General features: G+C 39.3%; 1 long non-coding RNA gene across 1 annotated transcript; it reads right to left on the reverse strand.

Annotated features, from left to right (window-relative positions):
- Positions 1-412: 412 nt before the first annotated feature.
- On the reverse strand, positions 413-4,974 carry LOC115948786. Its single transcript, XR_004082562.1, has 3 exons — positions 4,933-4,974; positions 2,209-2,292; positions 413-690 (listed from the first exon to the last, which is right to left on the reverse strand). It is a non-coding gene; the product is annotated as an uncharacterized LOC115948786 (long non-coding RNA).
- Positions 4,975-5,457: the final 483 nt, after the last annotated feature.

Here is a 5,457-nt window from a genome sequence, read left to right on the forward strand (position 1 = left end):
GGGGGCTGCCCCTGATCCCTGGCAGTGCCCAAGGCCAGACTGGACACTGGGGACAGTGGGAGGTGTCCCTACCATGGCAGGGGTGGGATGGAATGATCCTTCCAACCCAAGCTGTCCTCTGATCCCATGGAAGGTGAGAGGTGAATGCATTCCCTAATGTCAGTTTGCTTGATCCTGGTTTAATGAACACAAGCACCCCCAAAACAATTTATTTCCTCAAAGTGCCCATTCCCAGCTCTTTGCCCACGGCCTGTTCTCATATGTTAAGCACCCAGATGTCATTTAGCTCAAACTGTAATTAGAGAAGAAGAATTAACTATGTTCCTAAATGTCTGAATTCCCAGATTTGAAAGAGTAAAATGCTGCTAAGAAAGATTTCTGAGGCTTTTCCTGGTCATGGAATGCTACAAGGTGGTATTCCAGCATCACTCTCAGTAGGCTGTGAGGTGATGTCAGGTTTTGAAAAGTAAACTCACTGAGGCTCCCAAATGAGACAGATCTCTTGATTATTTGACATTTATATGTGTTTGGATGGCAAAGCTCAGCTGTTAGTAACTGATACCTGTTCTTGCATTTGCCTGGTCAGTGTAAATCTTCTTTACAGCTTTCCTATGAGAGCTTTTGTAGTTTTATTCTGGATTTTTTTCTCTGAATTCAGTCAGTGCCAGCTACATGCAGACTTCAGCAAAACTGTGTTCAGAGAAAAAATAATTAATTAGTAAAGCAGAGACAAATTCAGCCAGGCTGACAATTCCCTAATGATGATGATTTAGACTCAATCTCCTCTCTAACTCTGCCTTAGACTAACTTTTGGGCCAACAGTAAAATACAACCAGAATTTCATCCACCCACAATTTAAGAATTTTACCTCTTTGTTTTCCTTTGCTTTTGAAAGAGATCCCTGAAACAAATTGGGGTCATTTCAAGTTGCAAAGCAAAATCTATTAAACTTCTGAAGTTCTAGAACTGATGGAGAAAAAGTGGCAAGTTTTAGTTTTAATTTGATCTGCGTAGTTTTTGTTCATTTTTACTACCTGGTTCAGTACCTGAATCAGAAAATAAATCATTCACAGAGCTCTAATGATGCTCTCCTTCAGAACTAAGATTAGGCCATACTGATCCCTGAAGAGATATTAACAACTGCACTGCCCAGGAGTGGGAGTAAGCTTCTCAAAATTGGGTATTGTTAGAGAAAATAATATGTTAAAATTATAATAAATAAATAAAATTAAAATAACAAAATTATAATAAATAAAAAATAATGTGTTGAAATAATATGTTAAAATATGTTAAAGTAGCCAGTCTCCTGGCTACTTTATCTGGAGAAGAATACCTGTATAAAAATTAAAAGTAATTGTATTGCTTCTCAGCCAGAACTTATCAAAGTGTGTATTTTGTCTTTTCCATAAAAATCCATGTATCATAAAACATCTCTTCTCAGGAAATCTTTGCATCTTGTCTGGGAGTGCTGGTGCATTCTTGCATAAGCATTCCATACTTGTGAATAAGCAGCAGCTTCTATAGCCCAGAGTGGCACCACAGCAGTATGTGTGCAGCATCCAGCAAATAAATCCAATTTTCTGTCAGGTTTGGGAACCTTTTTGTGCACTGTTTTATTGCTGTCATGGCTTTACTTGTGAAACAAGTCTGAAACAGTTAAATCATTTTACATGTATGGAAGAGTATCCTGTGAAGAGATGCTTTATACCGCAGGTTGTAGGGAGGGCATTGAGCATGGCAGGAATATTTGAGACAAGGACAGGACATGGCCCTGGACATCCCTGGAAGTCTCCAAGGCCAGGTTGGACAGGGTTTGGAGCAACCTGGGATAATGTGAATGGGGGTGGGATGGGATGAGCTTTAGGTGCATTTCAACCCAAACCAGTCTGGGATTCTCTGATTCTTGCAGAGCTTTACTGGTTCCAGTTCTGAAGACTGGCACAGGTTATTTTGGACATCAGAGCTCCAGATAAAGTTGATTTGATAAGCAACCACAGACTTTCCTTCCTCCTCAACCTATCATAATTTTTTCTCTGTCCTCTGACACCACCAGGTAGTTCTGCCCTCTTTCTTTCTCATCAGATTTTAAATTTTCGAGGCAGAGATCCTTCCTTTCTAGAGCTCTTCTGTTTCCTCCCATTCCTCCCCAAAACTGAGAACACAGTCAGAACATAAAAAATAAAACAAAAAAAAAGTAAAAAACCTCACCCTGTAAGAAAGAATGCAGCAGCAAATATTCCCTTTTCAAATAGAATCATTACCATAGCACAGCTATCCTTCAGCTCCCAGCAGCTGCAAATGGAACAGGGAGATGTTAGTGTTCACTTCCACTGATCTCATTATACAAACCACTAAGAGGAGCAAGGGAATACATTTGGAGAGCTTTCATGTGGTTAAAGCAACAGGGGAAATTCAGCCTTTGATATCCCCTTGTTCAGTATATCTGCCTCACTTTGTGCCTGCCCCTCAAAAGCAAGGCTGAAAAAATATTAGAGGCTTGTTGAAAGGGATTGGAAAAATGAGAAAAGGCTCTAATTAAAAGGACAAAAATACACTTGGAAAGTGTTTCTCAGTGTTTTTAAGTTCAAAACCGGACCACCTATCCAAATCTCCTCATTAAAAGTCAGATTCAATTTTCATGCTGAGAGCTTGATACCAGGTTTCTACCCAGCTAGACAAATACTTAGTGCTTTGATTTCTACATTACCAAGGTGACTAACAGGCACTGATTGATACCTGTGTTTGTGACCTGATGATCTAGGTAGGGAAAAGTCAGCATCCACCTTTGCTAATTTGGTAGTGAAAGCTCAGAGGTCAGGAGATTTGTCCACAACTGCCTGGAATGCAAAGCACAGTCCCTGGCTCTGGAATGCCATGTCACCCAATGGAAATATAAGAACCTTTCTTTCATTTTTTCTTTTTCTTTTCTCTTTTCTCTTTTTTCTTTTCTTTTTCTCTCTCCTCTCCTCTCCTCTCCTCTTTTTTCTGTTCATTTCATTCAATTTCATTTTTCTTTTATTTTTCATTTTCATTTTAACCCTGTCATCTCTGTGCCTTGCTGACTCACTTTTCTATTGGCAGCACCAGAACTGTGGAAAATCTAGGCTGGAAAGTTTTCCTTGAGTAGCTGTGGCAAGACTTGAGGGCAAGAAAGAAGTATAAAAATCGTGTAAAAATAAATACATTACAATCCAGCTAAATAGGTGTCAAACCACCCCAGTAACACTCTATAATTCATTGCCTTCAGAGTGTGGACTGTATAGGGCAGGCTGCATATGAAACGTGGCCCTTTGCATTCCAGGCTGCTGCAGAAATGCATTTCTTTTTGGTTTTCCCTGTCCTCCTTAGAAACTGGAGTTTGTGAAGTCCCTGCACAACTGGTTCCTGCTCTCCAGAGAATTCAGCTGCACAGCACTTCCTTGTGCAGCATTCCCAGCCTGGGGGAATGTTCTGGAATGTGACAGAACAAGGAGATGTGTGTGAGGCCACTGTGATGGGAACTCCAAGGCAGCAGCATAAATAGCTGTGTGCTTCCCTTTAGAGTTTAATTAGTCATTGCACTTGAATTATTCACATGGAAAAGATGCACTGGGTAGCTTTTAATCTAATTAGGCTATTAGCTAATAGTGGCCATGTCTAAATAGAAGGTGAAGATGTATTTCAGTCAATCAGGGTACCAGTCTGGGAGGTAATGCACAAAGCTGGGTTCTTCCCACACCCATTGAAACAGGGTAATCTTAAACCCAAAGAAACAAACCTGGAGGTTAAGCTACACTTTGTGGAATTTAGATATACCTTGCAAAATTGAGTGAAAGTAATGACAGAAAGAGAAATTTGTCTCTTAATATAAGAATTAAATATATATATATGGAAAATATATAGACAGAATACATACTAAAATTTATTTATTTATTTATTTATTCACGGCCAGAAAACATATCCTGTAAATAGTGTAATTGTCAGCTCTCACAGGACAAAAGCAATGCCTGCCTAAAAATAATACCCCTGCTTGAAAATTTTGTAAGAACTAGAATAATGGGGCTATGTTGTAATTTTACTAAAATTTGGGTCTTGATGCAAAGATTTATTTTACAGAGTAAAAGAATTTAAGCAGGACTTAATATTACTGTTTTGTATCAGTGATAGTAACACTGGGACTTCAGTCTGCATTACTACAATGATTAATTAAAGTCCTTGTTCAGGATGAGTGAACATCATTATTGTTTTTAAATGGGAAAGGCAGATAAGCATTAGTGATTACTCCTCAATTCCCAGTCTCTCTTGTTAAGGACTAAAGAATACTAAAGGAGGTTGTATAGTTTTCATGAAGCTATAAGCAGAGCCAAGAATAATAATATTACTATGCAACACCTACAAAGGTAAAGAGTAAGAGCTGGATGAGCTTAAATATTAAAGCTACAAAAATTCTGCACTGCTGTAAGTGAAAACATTACTGTTATTTTCAGTAATAAGGTAAAGGAAATGTGGGCTATAGCTTTCTTTTAAACAACTTTTGGTAATTGCAGGATTTTTAGAATGCATCCCTGGATGCAGCATACTTAAACCATGTAAATAAACTACATTGCCTTAAAAAACCATAGAGAGGAATCCTGTAGTCTTGGATATTTTCAGTATATCAGTAAGAATACTGAAATACAAACCTGGCTGCCAATTAACTGGCCATAGAATTTACACATGTTGGTTTGTCTTGGTTTGGAAAGACAGGAGTCTGCTAAGGAAGGCAGGAGCCTCCCCTGAAATTGAGAATGTAAACCCTCCCCACCCCTCCGAATTGCTACAATTTTAAATTAAGGGGCTCTCAGGCAAAGATATGGGAGCAGGCAATAACAGTTCTTTAATAGGGAAGAAATAAAAAGAATAAAATAAACAATACAGTCCACTGGAACAACACTGACAGAGTCAGAACCCAACCTGACACCCTGTTGGTCAGGGTGTTGGTGGCAGTCCGACTGAAAATGTGGCTGCAGTCCTCTGAAGTATCAGGTGTGGTTCTGTTGGAGCAAGGGGGTTCTGTAGAGAAGGATGTAGTCTTCCTCTGAAGATCCAGGAGGAAAAGGTAGCTGCTGTTCCTCTGGGGAATCTCGTGGAGAAAATAAACTGAAACTGCAATTTCAGAATCTTGGAGTATATGGGGTAGCAGTGCTTGGCTCCTCCCTCTGGGCGGAGCATCTCACAATGGGATGTTATAGTTCTTATCAGTCATGCACCGATATTCAATAGTCTGTTATCAGTGGAGGTCCCCTCCCGAGGAAGGTGTGAATGTGATCATTCAAAGAGAGAGATAAGGCAAACTGCTCACTTGACAAGGTAATCAGCCATACAGATGGTAATGGAAAACATCTTGCATGCAATCTTCAACATGGTTAAAATAAAAATCACTGAGAAATGCTTCTGTTGACTTGGCTGAAATCAGGAATTAAAGCCATAAAAAGTGGA

The sequence above is a fragment of the Geospiza fortis genome, unplaced genomic scaffold (genome assembly GCF_000277835.1).
Source record: "Geospiza fortis unplaced genomic scaffold, GeoFor_1.0 scaffold359, whole genome shotgun sequence".
Lineage (NCBI taxonomy): Eukaryota > Metazoa > Chordata > Aves > Passeriformes > Thraupidae > Geospiza > Geospiza fortis.